The sequence below is a fragment of the Microtus pennsylvanicus genome, chromosome 1 (genome assembly GCF_037038515.1).
Source record: "Microtus pennsylvanicus isolate mMicPen1 chromosome 1, mMicPen1.hap1, whole genome shotgun sequence".
NCBI classification, from domain to species: Eukaryota; Metazoa; Chordata; class Mammalia; order Rodentia; family Cricetidae; genus Microtus; species Microtus pennsylvanicus.
In genome coordinates, this window is record NC_134579.1 from 45,056,443 (window position 1) to 45,078,703 (window position 22,261).

General features: G+C 37.6%; 1 protein-coding gene across 9 annotated transcripts in view; it reads left to right on the top strand.

Annotated features, from left to right (window-relative positions):
- The first annotated feature begins 286 nt into the window (after positions 1–286).
- Zbtb20 (zinc finger and BTB domain containing 20) overlaps positions 287–22,261 on the top strand; it is a 766,528-nt gene continuing 744,553 nt past the window's right edge. For 8 of the 9 annotated variants that reach the window (XM_075962896.1, XM_075962754.1, XM_075962864.1 and 5 more), the window contains exon 1: positions 332–447. The gene's annotated coding sequence lies outside the window, so the exon portion shown is untranslated. Of the gene's footprint in view, positions 448–22,261 lie in introns of all 9 variants that reach the window. The other variant, XM_075962725.1, reaches the window with a different exon arrangement.

Consider the following 22,261-nt stretch of genomic DNA (forward strand, 5'->3'; position numbering starts at 1 on the left):
TAGTATCCCAGCTCTTGGATCACTGAACAAGGAGGGACGACTGGCCGCTCTCCACAGGGCGCTGGTGGGCGGCAGGGGTTGCGACCATTGACCAATAGGCTGTTAAAAATGTTCTGAATGAAGTTTCCGCCCACCAATCGATGTCTGAGATAGCGGATTGGGTGCCTCGTAGGCCAATCAAAGATGACAGAGATGAGGGAAGGGGCAGTTAGGGGCGGGGCCGCGGAGGGGAGGAGGAAGAGTGCATTTTGTTTATGGGCGGCAACCTCACGAGGGCCGTCCAATCATTATTGGACCGTTGAAGCCTAGAGTGGCATGAGTTCCACCCAATAGTCGTCCAAGCTGGAGGTTCGCGGCTTCAGGCGCCCAATGTGGGCCTTCAGCCGAAGAAGTAGGGGTGGGGGGAAGTTTAGGAGTTGAGGAAAGAAGATTAAAGAGCGCGAGGAGGTAACGCCAAAAACTCTAATTTGTTGTGGGGCGGGCGGGAGGGAGGGGTGTGTGCCTGCAGAGCGCGGCCGGGCGTCTGCGAGTCGCCGGGAGTTGGGGGTGGCGGGCCTCGGAGGAGGGGGCGGGGTGGGGCCGCGGCGCGAGTTCCGAGCCGCAGCCCGGGGCTTCGGCCCCGCCCCGTCAGCCCTCTCGCCGCCCCTCCTCGCTCCCTCCCCGCGGCCTCGCGCGACCCTGCGGGGAGGGTCGGCGGCCAGCTCGGGCGGGGCGTCCGGTCGCTGCCACGGTGTCCTGTCTCTCTCTCTCTCTCTCTCCTCTCCTCCCCGCGCCTGGAGCCGCGGCTTCCCAGAAGAGGAGCTGAGGGGCACTGGCCAGGGCTCCGGATCTGTTGGCGCCGCCGGCTCCTGCCCCTCTCTTCTCCCTCCCTGTCTCCCTCTCTCCTCCCGTTCGCTGTCCGCCCGCGCGGAGGACCGGCTTCTAGTGAACCCGGGGCGGGACGGTTGGCCCCGCCTGCTTGGCTGGCTCCGAGAGACTAGGGGGGCTTGGCAAGAGATGAGCCCTGTCCTCCTCTTGCCTCTGGGCTACTTCGAGAGTAGTTAGGAAAAAATGAAATGTTAACGGTCTTTCTTACCTTGAGACCCAAAACAAATAACAAAAAGCAGCCCACCCCCAAATATTGGGGGGGGGTGTTGAAGTTCAAACATGGTCTTCTTAATTGTTTTTAATGCATTTCTCAGTGTGTGGCTCTCTGGGTCCCCTTCAGCCCCTCCCCTTCCTAAGGATGCAGAAGAGGCAGGAGGCAAGGATTTCGTAAAAGTTATATTGATAAACACACTTGCACAAGCATATGTTAGGCGCACACACAGACTATAAACATTAGCGAAAAACACAATATGGCGTACAGCTACGCTACCTAGCTCGGTAATCCGATGATCTCTTACTCCTAACCGGGTCAAATGAGGTCGGCAGAGGCATGACAGCTCTCTAGCAGAAAGCTGAATGGGATAGGAAAAAAATTTGGAAGCCTGTGGGTGTATAGTACTGTCCTCAGAATCATTGGCCCAGACTTAAGTTGAACATGTTACCTTTGTAGACAGTGAAAATTGCCTTTACTATTTTTTAAACACTAAAAGTACCAAATGTGAGTAACGTGGAATGTTCTCACTCTGGCCACATGGGAATCTGCTTATCAGAATCTCATAGTATACAGTGTTTTCAAGTGAACAGTGTTCTGAGTTACTGATGCAACTTGTTGCCTTTGAAAAACTTAAAAAAATACAAGTATCGTTTTGTGGAAAATAGTGTGAGCTCTGAATTTGAGGAGTCACTGACAACTTAAATTCACAGATAATTTGCTTTTGTTTCTGGTTCAGCTCCTGTCTCAAGGACCAGATCCTGGGAATAGACCCCACCCTCTCTGCCTGTCCACAAATGTGTGTGACATGTCAGGATTTGGCTGCATTCTGTAGTTTTGCTTTACAATTAAGTATAACTCGGCTCTTAGGAAAAAGAGGAAGAAACAAGCCAACAAAACAGGTCACTGAGTCTCATCCCCTTGCTCCATGGAATTCTTACTAACTCATCCGAGTCCGTACACAGGTAGTACATGGTGCTATGCCAGTGCCATCGCCTCTTGAATCCTCCCAAGCAAGGTTTCGAATGGTTGTTGAATCCCTGCCGGTTCCAATCTGTCCTCTAGCATAAGATCCCAAGATTGGGGTTGCAGAGCTTTATGTTTGAGGACAAATGGTACTGAACAGATGAAGAGTAGAAAGTGGAGTTTTCTGGAAACGGCTGAGCTGCTTAATGAGTCAGGCAATGGAGTATTTTGGGCTTTGATTTCAGGTCTTACGATGAATGACATGCAGGCCTTTAGATGTGGCGATCTGGTGACAGGTATACTGCCTATCAGACTCCAAAGCGATGATGCCCTTTCCTGATTTACTTCTAATGTTGTTGGGCTAGAGAAAGAAGCTTAAAAATGATTAAGAATTACCCGTTTCATCGAAGTTGCCTTTATATTTATCTGTCTAGGTAGGCCAACATTTTGGGACTACCACTATACCAAGAAAAGAGAGATACAGATGTGGTGTTTATTGGCTAGGTACAATTTGAAAGTAGTGCAGTGATGGAGGAAGAGAGGCATTTTATCCTGAGAGCTAGAGTGGTGGCTTAGGGCTGTTAGATTTGATGCCTGCCTTTTTCGTGTTTAGGTAGAAAAGTTTTGAGACACATCGCCTATTCCCGTTTGCCTATAAGAATTTGGTTCCTTGATATAGGAAGAAAATAGAGGAGAAAAATCATTTTAAATGAATTATTTTTGTGTCATTTGTGCAAGTTTTCAGGAGACTTTATAGACAAATTGGACTTCCTAGATAAAAGCCTAGACGGAATAACGAGAGCATTTTAGAAAAACAATAAAAGCTACAACTAAATTCTTGTAAATGATTTATAACGTAAATGAATCTTAAATTATTTCAGACCTCTTCAGGTTAAGTGGTAAGGAGAAACTTCTCAAACATTTGTGATACGGAAGTGAACTAATCCTGTTTTTTTTACACGGGTGGCGTCAGCATCAGCTCGTGGAAGACAGTTCTGAATACTTGAGACAGTGAAGCAAAGGGGAGATTGTTGGTCCTTGTGGAGCTTCATCATCATGTCCCATAACGCTATATACTCCACATCGCTAAGAGATTTTTATTTTTAAAGTTAAACTTCAGAAATCTAGCTGCTTTTGTGTTTTACAAACTAGAGTTTTAAAAAACTTATCAAGTTTGAAGGTGTAGAACATGTTTACGATTGCCAAATAATAGAGGAAGAACTCAGTTTATTTAAATTATTTGTGGTCTTTGTTATTGTGGAATATTTTCATAAAATTTCAGCAATCTTTGACAGATAGGGATTTTAAATCATTCATAATTTTGATCATGTCTTTGGAATAAATGGAATTTTGCTTTGTATAAAATCTTGTGGTTTCACGTTTGCTGTAAAGTTCCTATGTAGCATGGTCTTGTTAGCTAAGTGATAAAACAGATCCTAAAGTACATGGTAATTTTTTGCATAGGATTTATTCAAGGAATGTACTTGAAAAATCAAGTATGTCAATCTTTTGCAGTTGTAGTTTTAGTAAGGGAATATAAAGGTTTTAGCTAACTATAGGTGACTGCTTCTTGCTGGTATTTGTACAGACCCCTATATATACTTGGCTTACATAAGAGGGCTGAGAAAAAAAACAGATTTTAAAACTAGTAGAATCACTTCAGCTGAATTTTCTTATAGAGGAGTGGTGTGAAAAGAATGTTAAAGAACTGTTTTCCTCATTCTAGTAGGAATGGTTGATGAGTGTGTGTATGTGTGAGTATGCATTAACAGATGAATGGTTTATGAAGAAAGACACACAGTGTAGTGCTGGGTAAACTCTCTCTTGCCCTGTGGTCCTTGACATGGAATGTTTTCAGTGTTATCAAGTGATTTTGTTTGACACAGTTTGTTGGTTACCAGAACTTTCTTGTGAGCAACATAGAAACACAAGCTAATTAAATCTCTGTAAATTTTATAATCCTTTGGGCTAAGATGTTATTGCGGAAGTTTTAAAAGCATGACTACCAGGCAGTGCATAAAATGAATGAAAACTAAGATGAGAAGCTCGTGGAACTGGAGTCTGCATAAGATGATTGGACAAAGTGAGATGTCCTTAGTACAAAAGATAAGATCCTGACATGTGTCAAGTTTTATAATAAAATCAACACGACTAATTGTATTAGAATTCGCATTTCTAAGGTAAGTCTAAGTCTGAGTACAGTGCATTTTAAGTCAAAATTTGGGGTGTTATTGGCTAGACATAGTCATTTCTTTGCCAGAGATACTAGGCTGTGTGAGGGCTAACCATCTGTCAAGTGATAGAGACAAAGGGAGGTTTTAATATACTAGTCTAAAATCTCTACAAACTTGTTTTGAATTGTATTGTCACTTTGTTTTGGCCTTCATACTCTGTGTTGAGTGTGTACTGGGTCAGTGACCTCACTTTGTTTTATGAACAAACCATTCAAGGCCAGATAAGGTTATTGTCACAGCTGATGAGATCTAGAGGCAAGATAAAATATGTTTTGATTTTGCTTTCATGTAATGATCAAAAACTCACAAGTGGTTTGGCCACCCGCTAGCAATTATACAAATGATTTCAAACATGCTTATTTTCACCCATCCAGTCTCAATTTTGGGTGTCTTAATTTTTTTTTCTTTATAGAGTCAAGCTTTATATTTAAGCAAATTCCTGAGCTGTTTGGAAGAAAAAAAGTAGCAATAGGAATCCAGATTGCCTGTTTTAGGTACAATATGGTGTGATGTGAAATTGAAACAGCAGATTGGTGAGAAACTTCAGTTTCAAACAAATATAAACTAGTTTGTTTAGTGAAGTCATACACAAAACAGTCTCTATTGACAGGGCAGCATTATTATTTTTTCCCAGTAATTTCTATATCTTGAGGTCACCTTGGTTCTTTAGGTCAGCAGCCTATTTCTGAAGTACCATCTAAGGAAAAGATGTCTTAATATTGCTGTTTATAATGATATACTTAGATATAGCAGGCAAGAAATTATTTATAGCAGTGCTGATTATATCAATAAAAATAGCAATATTAATACTGAGTGTCAAAATCCACTCTTGACAGTATGAAGTAAACAGAACTATAGTCAAACAAAGCAGCCAGCCTGTCTTTATTGTCAGCTCATGAATATGCACTTCAGGAAAAATATACACACAGTTTAGAGTTGAGTATACTAAATCTCTTTTTTACTGCTTTTGATTTTTATTTTTAAAGAAAAAATTTTTTATTTAACAAAAGACTAAAAAGATTGGTATTTTTAGATTTGCATTTCTTGGTGCCCATTATCATGCTCTCATTGGTAAGTTTCTTGAGATTTGCCTATTTCTACTTTGGGGCTTTTTTATAAATGATCAGAAATTCATTTTCTCTGATCTTTATAAATGATCAGAAATTTATTTTTAGAATTCTGATTGCCATTGTAACAGGAGCCATAAGAGCCTCTAATGATTGACAAAACTAAACCAAACCGGCCAGTATATTTATATCTCACCCTTTCTTCCCTCCCCCTTCCCTTCTTCCCCTCTCTTATGTTACCTCCCTTCTTTATTCCCCCCCTTGCTTCCCCTTTTCCTTACCTTATTTCTTACCCAGCCTTCTTTTTCTCATGCTCAATAATACATCTCTAGCTTTCTTTAGACATTAGAGATATCCTCTTCTGTGGTTTCTATTAAACACACATATGTGTTTATATATATTAAACATATATATGTATGTGTATCTATATATACACATATAAGTTTTCATTAATATATGTATATATGTATGTATGTATATATAGATACACACATATAAATTTTCATTAATTCTAGCCAATTTTGGTCTTTTAAAATTATTTCCCTGGTAATAGATAGTTAAGTAAAATGTTTTAATTAAATTCAGAAGAGGGTTTTATTTTATTTATTTATTGATTTTATTGAGCTATACTTTTTTCTCTGTTCCCCTCCCTTCTTCTCCGCTCCCCTTCAACCCTCTCCCATGGCCCCCATGCTCCCAATTTACTCAGGAGATCTTGTCTTTTTCTACTTCCCATATAGATTAGTCTATGTATGTCTCTCTTAGGGTCCACATTGTTGTTTACATTCACTGGGGTTGTGAATTGTAGGGCGATTTTCTTTGTTTTATGTCTAAAAGCCACTTATGAGTGAGTACTTTGATATTTGTCATTCTGGGTCTGGGTTACCTCACTCAATATGAAGTTTTCTAGATCCATCTAGTTGCCTGCAAATTTCAAGATGTCATTATTTTTTCTGCTGTGTAGTACACCATTGTATAAATGTCCCACGTTTTTCTTATCCATTCTTTGGTCGAGGAGCATCTAGGTTGTTTCAGATCCTGGCTATGAACGTATATGAGCACATGTCCTTGTGGTATGATTGAGCATCCTTTGGATATATATCCAAAAGTTGTATTGCTGGGTCCTGAGGAAGGTTGTCAGAAGAGTACTTTAAAACTTATGAAATTATCTGCCTTTTCAGTCCTTCTCATATTAAACTTTAATTCTTTTACATTATTGCATATGGTCAAAAATCTGAATATCGTGTTCGTAGAGGCTGCTGTTGACTAATTGTATGACCTTTGGCATGTCCTGTTATATGTAATATGTCTCAATATAGTGATACTTGCTTAAAAAAACAGCACACTATAAATGTAGACACAATATTAGTTACTTGTTATCTTACTGTTTATAATCAGTAAGAATAAATTTATTAGTTTGCATACATTTTTCTACAAACTTATTCTAGTTCAGAAGCTATATTAATAATAGAATTTATTGATTATTCTTTGTATCCAGCATGAAGTTGTTTAACTGAAGAAAGATGGCAATAATAGAATGAGTTATCTAACACTCATTTTCTTCTTCATTTTTTTTTATTGAGAAAATGAGAGAGAAAAAAAAAACAAGTTTCCACCTCCTCCCAGCCTCCCATTTCCCTCCCCCTCCTCCCACCCTTCTCCCCCTCCTCCCACCCTTCTCCCCTTCCCCCCACTCCTTTCCCCCTCCCTCTCCAGTCCAAAGAGCAGTCAGGGTTCCCTGCCCTGTGGTAAGTCCTAGGTCCTCCCCCCTCCGTCCATGTCTAGGAAGGTGAACATCCAAACTGGCTAGGCTCCCACAAAGCCAGCACATTAAGTAGGATCAAAACCCCTTGCCATTGTCCTTGGCGTCTCATCAGCCCTCATTGTTCGCCATGTTCAGAGAGTCCAGTTTTATCCCATGCTTTTTCAGTCCCAGTCCAGCTGGCCTTGGTGAGCTCCCAATAGATCAGCTCCACTATAGTGCTTGAAGTTCTAGCAATAGCAATAAGACAACATAAGGGGATCAAGGGGATTCGAATTGGAAAGGAAGAAGTGAAACTTTCGTTATTTGCAGATGATATGATAGTGTACATAAGCGACCCCCAAAACTCCACCAAAGAACTTTTACAGCTGATAAACACCTTTAGTAATGTGGCAGGATACAAGATCAACTCCAAAAAATCAGTCGCCCTCTTATACACAAAGGATATGGAAGCAGAGAGGGAAATCAGAGAAGCATCACCTTTCACGATAGCCACAAACAGCATAAAATATCTTGGGGTAACTCTAACCAAGGAAGTGAAAGATCTATTTGACAAGAACTTTAAGGCATTGAAGAAAGAAATTGAGGAGTATACCAGAAAATGGAAGGACCTCCCTTGCTCTTGGATTGGGAGAATCAACATAGTAAAAATGGCAATTCTACCAAAGGCAATTTATAGATTCAATGCAATCCCCATCAAGGTCCCATCAAAATTCTTCACAGATCTTGAGAGGACAATAATCAACTTTATATGGAAAAACAAAAAACCCAGGATAGCCAAAACAATCCTATACAATAAAGGATCCTCTGGAGGCATTACCATCCCTGACTTCAAACTCTATTACAGAGCTACAGTGATGAAAACAATGTGGTACTGGCATAAAAACAGAGAAGTCAACCAATGGAATTGTATAGAAGACGCGAATTTTAACCCACAAACCTATGAACACCTCATTTTTGATAAAGGAGGCAAAAGTATACAATGGAAGAAAGAAAGCATGTTCAACAAATGGTGCTGGCATAACTGGATGTCAACCTGTAGAAGAATGAAAATAGACCCATATCTATCACCGTGCACAAAACTCAAGTCCAAATGGATTAAAGACCTCACTATCAGTCAGAACACATTGAACCTGATAGAAGAGAAAGTGGGAAGTACCCTACATCAGATGGGCACAGGAGATCGCTTCCTATGTGTAACCCCAACAGCTCAGACATTAAGGGCAACATTGAATAAATGGGACCTAACACTCATTTTCTAATTCTATACAATAAATGTCTCTATGAATAGATACATATCTTCAAGGAAGAAAGGTGAGTTTGGCTTTTATACCCCTACTCTAATAATTGAGTATCTAAGCTCCATTTCCATGTTGATTTTATTTAACTTGTAATGTTTAATTATTGTATTTGATTTTCGATCCTACATTATACCCATCCAGGAATAAATTCACAAAAGTGGAATGATAATAAAGGTAAAGAAATCTGATTTTTTTTTGGTGTAGAATAGTGGAAAGAATCTGTGGTAGAAAAGGCTTTGAAAATACTACATTGTTGTATACTGAAACACATAACTGCTTGTAATTCATGTGAAAAAATTAATAGATCATTGTTTTATAATAACCTTAGGGTTTTCATTTAAAATTTCAGTCAGTTTCTTTAATTGACATACATTTCTTTTGCTGGTATGAATGGTTATGAGAACTTAAAGCTATTAAACAGCACCTATTCACAAATGCAAACATCATTTGCAGAAATACATACAGTCTGAATCCTTCCTCTTTTCTTCACCTGTCCACAGTTCCAGTGGTTCCTGATTACTAATCATGGAACATTTTACAGTCACTTCATACGGCCATTTACAGTAACTTTTCTAATAGGAGTTTCAAGAAAAATTATGGATCAACCATGAGGTTCAAAAACTGGTATGTTTTGATGTGTGTAAATGTTGAAAAGATAATTGTGATTGAGAGAAATATTTGGGAACGTTAAATGAAATTCTACACATGTATTTTTAGAATTATTGTAGATGTGCCTGAAGAAGATAAGCAGAATTTTTAGTGGCAATCAATCACATCGAAAGGAAAATTAAGTTTTTAATTCTCATATTAAATGTTGTCAATAAAAATAACCACCATAACCCAGACCCAAAAGGACAATTATATATACTCACTCATAAGTAGTGTTTATACATAAAGCAAAGAAAACCAGCCTACAAATCACAATCCCAGAGAACCTAGACAACAATGAGGACCCTAAGAAAGACATACACAGATTTAATCTACATGGGAAGTAGAAAAAGACAAGATCTCCTGAGTAAATTGGGATCATGGGGACCATGGGAGAGGGTTGGGTGGGGAAAGGAAGAGAGGGAAAGAGAGAAAAATATAGAGTTCAATAAAATTAATAAAAAATAACCATCATATCAGTTGGAGTCCACAATATTGAATGTTTACTTTGAGCTGTGCATGGATTGTATCTGCACTCTTTCACATTAATTCCACATTTCTATGAAACAAGAACAGTTATTATCTCACTCATAAATGTAACTAAGGCTAAGAAAGGGAAATGATATCATTCAAAATTACATAACTAGTATATAGCAGATATGATTTAAAATTCAAACATCACTTTAATGAATGTAAGCCATAATCACCAGTCTCATTCTGAGACCAGTGCCTGCCCAGATTAGTGCTGGTAACTTTATGAAAAGCATACTAGGTTTGGAGCTGGCTCTTCAGAAAGACTCAAGGGGCAAGACTTGTAAGTAGGAGTATACTCTAGCTTTACATTTAAATTCTGTAGAGTTACATATTTTGAGAGGGAATTTATTCCATTTGAACAGTAAATGAATTCCATATATACTATCTGATTTGGTTTTATGACTAACCATGAAGTAATTGCATATTAAAGTAGGCTGTAGAAGCAGGAAAAAGAAAAAACAGGGAGTACTAGGTTGAAATGAAAAACTAAATAAGCCATTTTGAGTAACCAAGAACCAGTGATCATGGATACATAATAAGGTCAAGGAAGAACAGAAATATACATTGAAACTGACAGATCCTACTGATTTTTAAAGGTCTTTGTGTTTATTTTTGTTACTTTTATTCTTAAATTTGCTTCAGAAATCAGTATCTCAGTTAACAGAGATTTGCCTGCCCCTTCCTCCTGAGTGCTGTGATTAAGATCTGTGCCACCATGCCTGCAACATAATCTTTTAAAGTTAATTACTATTTCAAATAGTTAATTCAAACCAGCCACTCATTTATCCTCTTGTCTGTAAGGTACTACAGGCATCACATGCTTTTCAGAGATGCTGTGCTTGTTCTGCTAAGTCTACACATGTTAAGCTCTAGCTTCTGAATACTGAGAGAATGAATGGCTGAAGCAGCTCCTCTGCGGTTTGACTCTTCCTTGTGACAGTGTTTCAGATGTTTATTCATACTCTGTCTTTAGCACATTATGAAATAAAGTGCAACAGTAGTTTTGTATGGTTTAAATAGTTATATCACTGAAAAGGTACTGTACTGCTAACATTTTTTTTTTTTTAACATCTAACTCATGCATGGCAGCTTTTCTCTTCAGGCTCACTGTGAATGGTACTTTTGTATTTGTTCTTTTGACATACTGTGGTACCTAGTCTTCTTACTGGCTATGTTGTTTGTATTTTACTATCCTTTATGTAACGAATTTTCAGAGAAGTATCTTTGAAACCTTGGGCTTATAATAAAATTTCTTGTTCTGGAAAGGGGTTATGAACAAAGCATTATTGGGAAGGTAGGCCTTCTTAGCTAAAAGTCAGTATAGGAAAAGTGAACAGATATTCTTTACAGCTTTGATGTTCATTATAAAGTAAATCATTCAGATATTCCGTGTTACAGTTTTAATGCTCATTTTAAAGCACATCAAAGAGTATAAGAGCCAAAAGAAAATGGTGATTCTTTTTCTGTACTTTTAGGTGATCTCTCTTGTTGCGGGAGGTCCTTCCGCTCCTCCAGCCTATAGCTGCTGAGATACCAGCCCATTGGGGCGTGGTCTCTTTCCCTTTAAAAAAGTGGCTACTTCCCTTCTCGCCCCTTTTTTTCGCTTCCTGCTCCATTTGCGATGACTAGACTCCTTCTTGATTGTACAGAGGGCTGTTGTCTGGGACGGTTATCTGTAAGTTTTTTCCACCCTAGCCAGGCGGTGGTGGCGCACGCCTTTAATCCCAGCACAGAGGCAGGCGGATCTCTGTGAGTTTGAGACCAGCCTGGTCTACAAGAGCTAGTTCCAGGACAGGCTCCAAAACCACAGAGAAACCCTGTCTCGAAAAACCAAATAAATAAATAAATAAATAAATAAATAAATAAATATATATCACCCTATTAATCATAATTCCAAACTGGTGTGGCATTGTTTGCGACTTACGCCTTCACTCTCTCTCATTTATCTTAGTGTTTTGCTATCCAAAATAGGACAGCTCTTGTGTAACATTAATTTGATTTAATTTGGTGTTTCAAGTATAGTGTAACTCCTATCTAACTTCACTTACACCATTTGAGAAAGGTAACATTTAGAGTCACATCACATCGAGCTGCAGCCTTTTAAGGACACGTGGTGTTTTGTTTATCTTGATACCCTTAGTGCTGTATTGGTACTTGTCACACAAAAGGGACTTGTTGTTGGTCAGAATATTTTACATCTATTTGATGAATGTCTTGCTTAATAGTTATCAATTTTCTTATTTTCACCTGATTCTGGCTCAAATTTAATATTGTGAAAGTTGTCATTACCTCCTATAAACATTCTCAGCTTTTCCCTAGCTAGACAACTTTACACATGCTTATGGTCCCTCATCCTTTTAACTACTTAATGAAATTCTATCATGGCAGAAATTCCAATAAAAATTATATTTGCTGTGATTCAGAAAAGAAATATATCAGCTATATCAGATACCGCCATCAATGGTAAGTGAAATCTACTTGGATCAATTCAGGATATTGTGTGGGATAGAGTACACAGCATTACGTTACCTACCGATTCAAGGATGAAACCCAAATTTCATATCCTACATGATTCCTATCTATATAGTAGGACAATAAACCACAGTACTTTGTGCCCTTCAGAGATTGCAATTGATATTTTGAACATTTTATATGAACTTTTAAATTCTTAAACAAGAAATGGCTACAAACTTTCATATAATTAAAGTTTCTTACTAATTTCACTCTACTGTCTGAGTTACTTAGAAGCTGGGTCTAGTTAGACACCTTATCATTTGTGATATTAAGAGAGCAAAAATGTAGTTAATCAAAACAATATGGAAGGTGAAGTCATGTGCACCATGTGGGGGAACATTTGAACATCTGTATAGTGAGTGGCATGCTTTTTCACATATGCAGGGCTTGCTAAAGCATTTGGAAAATTTATCTGATTGCCCAAAGTTAAAATTTGTTTTTCTCCTAACTGAAGTCACAGAAAATTGATTTGAAGTTGTGTTCAAAACAAAAGATAATTTTGTCCTGGAATAATTAAGAGTGGGATTCCCTAGCATTCGCATAGGATGTTTAGTAGCTGTACTATATTTTGAGATCTGTTTTGGAGAGCATATGGAAAGCACATCATATTTTTGTCTTATACTGTATTCAGGAATGTGCTTTGCAAGGAAGCTGCTGATTTGAGGGAATAGTTACAACACTATTCAAATACATTTCAGGTCTGTAGACTCCACCTCACTCCCAGACTTCTGTCTGTGGATTTTTAAAACAAGTTGACCTGTATGTGCATTTCTTCCTTTTCATCTCCAGTACGAGATGCTTCTTTCTGACTGCACAACTGACATGTCTCTTTGGGCAGAGTAAAAGTATTTTGAACATTTTCTTCCTTCAGTTGTGTGAGCAATTAAGAGAAACATGCTCAACCGGGCAGTGGTGGCGCACGCCTTTAATCCCAGCACTTGGGAGGCAGAGGCAGGTGGATCTCTGTGAGTTTGAGGCCAGCCTGGAATACAAGAGCTAGTTCCAGGACAGGCTCCAAAACTACAGAGAAACCCTGTCTCAAAAAAACTAAAAAGAAAAAATAATAGAGAGAGAGAGAGAAAGAGAGAGAGAGAGAGAGAGAGAGAGAGAGAGAGAGAGAGAGAGAGAGAGAGAGAGATGCTCAGTGTACATAACAAAAAGCAGCAGACATTGGAAGGAAAATTTGGGCTTCAGAATCCTCTGGACTGCTCTGATCAGTCTTCATTCATGTTAAGTATTCAAATCCCCCACCCTTCAATAGCCAAATGGCGTCTTTTCTGTCCCCAGTGCTAAGCAAGCAGAGGTAGATGAGCAGAGATTGTCTTCCATGTGCTTTGCCAGGGAATTGTCTGCTTTTCACCTTTGTGCTATTTCTGCCATTTAGAGTACTCCAGCTATCAGAGTTGAGAGCCAGTGAGATGGCAACAAAACCTAGCAGATGGCAGCACATGGGAGCAAGTACAAGGGGGAGGTTAGGTGGGACAAGAGCACACACCTCAAGTTACTGCTTCCTGTTGGCAAAAGTAAGTGAAACTCGAATCTGAAAAACAACAGCAACAAAAAAGACCACCAAAAAATATTCAGGTAATGAATTTTAGATACTAAGAAACATCTCGGTTGAATAAATCAAAGAATGAGTCAAAGAACGGTGTCCTTTTAAAAATAGGAATTAGTCTTGATTTGCATTTGACTCGCTGAACATAGCGGACAATGAGGACTGCTGAGAAGTCAAGAACAGCGGCACTGGGTTTTGATCCTACTGCACATACTGGCTTTGTGGGAGCCTAGGCTGTTTGGATACTCACCTTACTAGACCTGGAAAGGGGTGGGAGGTCCTTGGACTTCCCACAGGGCAGGGAACCCTGACTGTTCTTTGGACTGATGAGGGAGGGGGAGTTGGTTGGGGGAAGGGGAGGGAAATGGGAGGCAGTGGCAGGGAGGAGACAGAAATCTTTAATAAATAAATTAATTAATTAAAAAAAATAAAATAAAATATTCCTACCAAAAAAAAAAGGAATTAGTGAACTAAAAGGGCACATCAGGAGATGTATCAAACTTCATAGAGAACAAAGATAAAATGTCGAATCGTGAATAAAGATGGTCAAATTTGGAGGCTCTTGAAATACAGCTTGTGAGCACTAGGAACTGCAGAGGGGAAGTTAGAGCTGCTAGAGGAAGGTGCATAGCCAGTACTAGAGTACTGAGTACTAAAGCACTCAGCAGTCCGAGACTTCCAGGAGCCCTGTGTGGTGGAAAGGGCTTACTGATTTGTGGTCTTTTCGGAAAGAAGTGTGATACTTTAAGGGCAGTATGATAAAAACACTACATTTTAAAATGTGTGATATGACTCCTAAAGAGAAAGGGCAGGTTTTTACAGAGGGGAGAAGTAGCAGAGTTTATAGGACTTGATGTTGCATGATTGGTGCAGGAATCAGGAGACAGTGCAGTGTCATTTCCAGACTGCAGATTCACAGAGAACACTTCTGATTATACCCCACCTGGAAAGTAATGGAACAGAAAATATCTTAGGCAAAAGAAGAATGGTGCCAGACAGAGTAAGAAAAGAGTCTTTAAAACATGAAATCAATAAAATGGTCAAGAAAACAGGAAAAACCAAATTCTAAAATTGACTGTTTAGAAGGATCAGTATGATATAGAAACTCATTGCTTTAGTTCACTGTAAACTATGAACATTGATACAAGAATAAAAACCAGATACCAACTGGAATAAAAAATGAGAAATATGGCAAGATTATAGGAAATGGGTAATTTTCAATTAATTTAAATTATTTATGGCTGTTGAAAAGTATTTGAATCTTTTCATTTCATGTTCTACTTCATTTTAATAAAGAATGTACAAAAATTATAGTTGAATTGTAGTTAAATTTTCTTATAGAATTTAATGTAAAAATCTAAGTAAGATACTAATGAGTAATACCAGCATCAGATCAAAAGAATATTAGAATGGGTCTTGGAAGATTTATATAGGTAGAAATAAAAATATGACTAAGCAGTGGAAACATACCATGCTAATTGATTACACTGATAAGAATAATACCTTTGCCGGGTGGTAGTGGTGCATACCTTTAACCCCAGCTCTCTGGAGACAGAGGCAGGTGGATCTCTGTGAGTTCAAGTTCAGCCTAGTCTACAAGAGCTAGTTCTAGGACAGGCCCCAAAGCTATAGAGAAACCCTGTCTTGAAAAAAAAAAACCAAAAAAAATCCCCAAAAAGAACAATATCTTTAAGACAGTGTGTTATTGTTTACTTTCCGTCTTCCCATGAGAGGACTTTAAAGCTATTAGTTGTCCTCTGGTAACCATGTTAGCTATATTGTATAAGGTTTTAAACAGTTTTTCCATTTCATTGATTGCTGGGTTGCTTTTTATCTGGGAGTATTTTTTCAAATATGTAGTTCAGATATTCTGTAGTCAGAGAACAAAACAATCTCTTTTCTAAAATAAACAAATATTAGGATATTACTCCTCTCCTAATTTGGACATATTGATATTAACAGGACAGTATATGAATATAGAAAAATATTTCTAATGTTCTTTTATTTGTCATTTAGTTTTGGTGGGGCAGATTCTTACTCTGTAGCCCAAGCTGCCCTAGAACTATGTAAATGAGCCTGGTCCTGAACTAATGACAGTCATTCCACCGGAGCCTACTAAGTGCAGCACCATTCTCGGCTTAATGACTAACCTTCTAAAATTTGTGTTCATTTATCTGTTGTCTTTTTAAAGGTGATTTCTTCTTCTTCTTTTTGGTTTTACAAGACAAGGTTTCCTCTGAGTAGCCCTGGCTGGCCTTGTACTATGAGATCTGTCTGCTTCTGTATTGCAAGTGCTGGGATTAAAGGTGTTGTGCCACTAATGCCTTGCAAAAGTCAAATTTTGTAATTGCCATTTATAAGCGTAGGTAAAATCTTTGCATCATGCTGCATTTTTCTCGTCACTATTTTGCTCAGTATTTAATTATTAATTATTGAGATTGATCCACACTGTGCATAATTGTAAAAAAAGAGAAAGTTTGCTTTCTCTTGAATATAGAATGGGTGACAGATTCCCAGTGTACTTATCACCTGTCTTGTTTCTTGTTTCTTTCCGACATTTTCAAGTAATTTTCTTTGTTCTGCACTTAGACTAGAGATGCTGTTCTTAGGTGTGTAATGCTTGATATTACAAGTGGTTATCATACTGCTTTTCTGAAGTCATGTCAATCATTTGTATGGTCACTATTGGTACACATAATATTCCTGTTCACCTTTATTCTTTTTGTCTTATAGTCCTGTCAGAATTTTAAAATTTTACCACTTACATGAATAAAACACATCCATTTTGGTCTTGATTTAAATTTTCTACTTAACAGTTTGACTGTGAACACTTTTTTTTTGTTTTTCTCCAGAAATGATTGCGCATATTTTCAGCTGTTTTTCTTGTATGTATCTTTCCTATTGATTTGTGTGAGTTCTTTATATTCTAGATACTCTTTCTATCTCTTAGTTTATATCTTGTCTTTTTATATTCTTTAGCATATGATAATTAGTAGAAGTAGGTCATACTTACGGTCTTTCTTGGGTGATTTTTTCCTGCCTTTTAGTAAATTATTCCTTGAAGTTGATTTTTGTACATTATATAGAAATTAAATTAAAATAGTTTTCTAAAGGGAAGCACATCTCTGGCTACATTTGTTGTTGTAGCCTTAGTGAGTTGCCTTACTGTCTTTTGTGTGTGTCTGTTCAGAAAAGGCTTCGTTTTTTGTGTTCTTGGTTGATTGACTAGCCCTATACCAGCAATACAAACGCTTAAGTTAATAAGTGTTTATAGCCAAGCGGTAGTGGCACATGCCTTTAAATTCATTATTCCAGAGACAGTGGCAGGCAAAATTCTGAGTTCAAGGCAAGCCTGAACTATAGAGTGAGTTCCAGGAAGCTCAGAGAAACCCTGTCTCAAAAAAAAAATTAATAAACATTTGTAATAACTACTTATGGATATAAAGACAAATGGCTCAGACTTTTTAAATTTTTCTTTTCCTTGAATGTCAGTGTTTTTTTTACTGCATTCAACAAAGTATGGTTTTAAAAACAGGTATATATGCAATCCATATACATGTATACATGCATATACATATAGACATATATTTTAATATCTGAAACTTGTTGAAAGCAACTACTTATTTTGGTTAAGGGCTTAATGATACCAGTTTATTAGATTTAAAAGCTAAAAGAAATAACAAAATGTAGTATAGATTTTATAATACTCAAACTAATTCATTTGAAAATCCAAATTCAGTCTATTTATCCTGATTTCAAGTCTGTATCACAATCTCTTATATATTGTATGTATATATTAATTAAGCAATTGTTTATTAATTTAAAGGCAAGCTAGTGAATTGGATCTTTTTCAATTTGGATCATTATTATAAATTGAATTCATATTATAAATTTAGGTCTTATTACTGTATGCCAAACAGTGTTTAAATGGTTGACATACTTAGGGTCATTTGTTTCATAGGGCTCCTAGTTAATGTTATTCTACCCATTTTAAAGATGAGGAAGGCCAAGAGTAGTTGAATAGCTTGGTTCCTGTGTGTGACGAGTTCCAGTGGCATATGTTTATAGTGCTAATCAGCAATGCCTTGTGAATTTTTCAGTTATTCTTCAGTAAAAATAGCTTTATGATACCTGTTGACTTCAGCTTTTTACCCATCTAGTCTCAGTACCATATATTTTTATTCTGGGTAATGAAAATGACCATTAATAGCAAAGCCAATTTTGGAAAGGAGTAGAAAAGAAAAAGCTGGTAGTATTGGAGAAATCTGGAGATTGCCTTGAAAATTGTGGGTTGAATAGATGGTTTCTGGGTCAGTAGTCAGTGGGTTGTATATGTGACTTACATCATATCTTAATTGATATTTAGCTTTAGCCGATGGAACTTCTCTCACTCATTTACTCCTGCTTCTTTCAGGTGTCCAGAACTTGTGTAACATATTTATTAGAGAATTGACAAGTGTTTCTGTGTACTGTTTCTTACAATGAAACCCTCTTTGACAAGTTAATCTGCCACCGTTCTTAATCCTTTTGTGTTTTTAAAATGCTTAACTCTTTTGTTTTCTATTTGGTTTGTCTATTTTGATTTTAAAATAAATCATATGGTCAGATAGGCAAACACTGCTTTCTTAGAAAGTCATATTTAGCTTACTACTAATCTACTGCTCTAGATACTTATTGTTTAGTTTCTCAGGATGCAGAGGAGGGGTCTGGGTTATAAGAAAAATGGGTGCCCCCAAAGGCATTAAGTAGTCACGGCAAGGAACTGATATATGAGGAGTCTTTAAGAATGTCTCCTTTTTGCTTGTTTTGTGTCTTAGGGGAATGAAACTTTGAGGAAGGAAAGAGAGGAAGGGCCTTTAATAACCTACTAGATGGCACAGACAGAGGAGTATGGTGCTCTGACACACAGAGCTACTGCAGAATGCAGGTCATTTGGAATGGAACAGTGAAAGGATTTTAGGGAAAATCATGTCTGTTTTCAGTGATTGGAGTATTAAGATGAATATACTAGGTTTTTACATTTTGATTGACCAATTCAAGAGTAGATAAAACTTTGAAATTGGAAATTAGGAGGTAAGGCCAGGCCATGGTGGCACACGTCTTTAATCCCAGCACTCGGGAGGCAGAGGCGGGTGAATCTCTGTGAGTTCCAGTCCAGTCTGTTCTACAAGAGCTAGTTCCAGGACAGGCTCCAAAGCTACAGAGAAACCTTGTCTCGAAAACAAAACAAAACAAAGAACAAAAATAAAAACAACAAAAGAAATTAGGAGACAGAACTTAGAGGGGTAAGCAGTAGTTGGTAGGTGATCTAGGTTTGTGAGCACAGGCCTGTGGTAAGGTTATGGTGAGGAGGGAATGAGGGTCAGTGGACACTCAGGTACTTTATCAAGTAATGCATAAGAGATATATTTAATAGAACGCAATAATATATATCATGTAGACATTAACCACGATGTGCAGCTATTTTATAAACGTGTGGTCAGTAAGATAGAAGAGATCAATACAGAGGAAACGTTGATGTATTCATCGGAAGAGCAGGAACATGGATTTTATGGAGAATCAGAAAAAATTGAAGGCATAAAAGGGTGGTGGTGCCTTTTGATTGAATTAAAGTTCATGGAGAGCCAAGGAGCTCAAATATAGGACTGCACACAGTAGTAATTTAATTTGATTTACATGAAATATGCAAAGGAATAATTTTGATTAGTTTTTTTTATCATTTAAAAGGGAATTGTGAAGTCTGGAGCCATGTTTAGCTGTTAAGAACATTTGCTATCCCAGAGGACCAGTATTTAGTTCCAAGCACCTACATGGGGTAGCTCACAGTGGCCTATGACTACAGTTCCAGGATGTCTGGCACCCCTTTCTTGCACATACGTATACTCATGCACACACATACACATTACTAAATAAATTTTTTAAAAAACAAAAGAGACTTTTGAGCAAGAGACTTGCTAACATTTTGGTTAGGAAAATAGAGAAGATAACTAATTTCCATCCCTTGTATTTGCAATCAAGTTACTAATAAGGGCCAAAATATGAGAAGAAACACGTTTATATTTAATTTGATGCTTTAAAACTTCAGTTGGGCTTCATTAGTTCTTTCATGTTTAAGTCCCTATCCCGTTATAAATTTGTCTGTTATCTCTACCTTCCAGTTTTTACATTTCTTTCATGATGAAAATCGAGATAGTTCACAGTAACTCTTTTTCCCAATCCAGGTGTTTTAGGTAAACATGTTTTCAGCATAACCAATTGTAGTAGTCTCTGTCTTTACCATTTAGACTGGAAACTAAAATGAGATTCTAAAAGCTCAGAAGAATCCTCCAAGGTCCAGGAAAATGTAGCTTTATAAATATTTTAAAAAGAATTTGATATTATTTACTTTATATTCTAATTTAAAATTCCAGTACCTAAAAAGGGGAATGCTTTCTTAAGCACATAAAAAGATGGACTGCATGGTCATAAAAATAAACTTAGATTTGGATATACTCTTGTTTTAAAATACATAGTAGAAGTTCTTCTTCATATAGGCACTTACTGAAAATTTGGCAGATTCGTGATTTTTTTTAAATTTTAAACTTGATAAAATTAATCTTTATGATCTTTAAAGAATCCATTTTTACTTATTTTGGAGACAGTGTTACTATATTGCACCAAGTAAATTCTTAAACCTTGGAATCACTTCTGGCAATAATTTAAATGTTTTCTTATGTTACTTTAAGCATAGGTGTACTGGTTACTTTTTAATTTGATACAGTCTAGAGACACCTGGAAATTCAATTGAGCAATCACCTCTATTGGATTGGACTATGGGCATGTCTGTGGAGCATTTTCTTGCTTCATGGATTGATATGGAAGGACAAAGCCCATCGTGGTAGGTGTGACAATTTGTCAAGTATTCTGGGGTGTAAAGGAAAGCAGACTGAACAAACTTTGGGGAGTAGTCAGTAAGCAGTGATCTTTCATGGCTCCTGCTTCAGTCCTTGCCTCCAGGTTCCTCCGTTGAGATCTTGCCTTGGCTTTCTTCAGTGTTGGGCTGTATTTTTGTTCCCCCACCTGCTGAGCCCCTTCTCTCCAGTCACAACAACAAATAGCATTCTAGGATTCTATGCAAATAGTCTGCTCATCTTTTTTATATTCAGATATTATTCTTTGTTCTGGCTGTGATTGGGGTGCATGAAATTACCAAACAATAAAAATATTATCTTGGAAGAAACCGTAAGATTTAAAATTTTTTATTACATTACACATTTAGTGTGTGTGTGTGTGTGTGTGTGTGTGTGTGTGTGTGTCTGTTTTGGCATATTTGTGCTGCAGTGCAGGTGTCCGAGGTTAGGTTTGAGGACAACTCTTTGGTGTCTGTCATTGGGTCCAGGAATCTACCTCAGATCATCAGCTTTAGTGGAAAGCTCCTGTACCACTGTGCCTGTAAGACCTAGATAGAGTTAGGAAGCATACTTGATGAATGATGCATTGTATTAGTTTCATTTTTTTTTGCTTGTGTTGATAGTTTTATTAGAAATTAAGTAGTTGATTTACAGGTCCTGATTTTTTTTAAAAAAGTACATTTTTCCTGAAGAAGGTATCTTTAATGGGGTTTGTAGAGTTCTCACAGATTGTGTTTTGTTTGCTTTTTTTTTTTTTTTTAATGCCAGTGTGTTTGTTCTGTCCTAGGTCTCCTATCTGGCCTCTGGCTCCTGGCCATCCACGCAGTATAACTTTTTCTTTGGAAGATCTCATAAAAGTTGTTTTAAGTTAAATTCTTTCATAAAAATTATGGGATTAGAGTCATGACTCAGTGGTTAGGAGCTCGGACAGCTCTTCTGGAAGATCCAGGTTAGATTCCCAGCACCCACTTGGCAGCTCACAACCAGTTTTAACTCTGGCTTCTGGGGGATCTGATGCCAGCTCTTCAGGCCTCTATAATCACCAGGGAAATGACGTACAAACATATGTAGACAAGGACCCATACACACAAAATAAAATAAAAATAAACAGTGGCAAATAACTTCACTGGTGTTAGTGAGAATTAAGTTAAAAGGTTGTTTTAAAATTTTTGTTTTAGCTTTGTTTTGTTCCTGACATGGGGATGTAGCTCAGGCTAGTCTTAAACTCACTACAAAGCCCTGGCATTGAACTCTCATTCCTCTGTCTCCACCTCCCTAATGCTGGATGACAGGTATGTGGCACCATGCCCAGCTCACATAACTGCAATAGTTCTGTGAAGAACTTTCAAAACGGTTATGTGATAGACAGATATAAAGTATTGATATAAGTCGTTACTAGTTAGAAGAAGTTCAAAATATAGTAATTTTGGGAATTTCAGTATCAGGAGGAGGAAGGATTATTATTTAATGACGTGTCATGGGTTAAACTGTTTGTATTGAGAACAGTTTGTGGTTGAGAACATTTAGTCCTATGAAGAAACCAAAATTCAAAGAAAATGGTAGCTTGTTTTATTCATAGCTAGCAAGTGTGGATGCTTGAGTCAAATCCAGGCTGGTTTGACTTTAATGGCCATTTTGTTTTTGCAGATTTACTCTACTTCCCATGTATCCTAGGATGTAGTATCTGCGCCTGAATAATCATGACAATGATG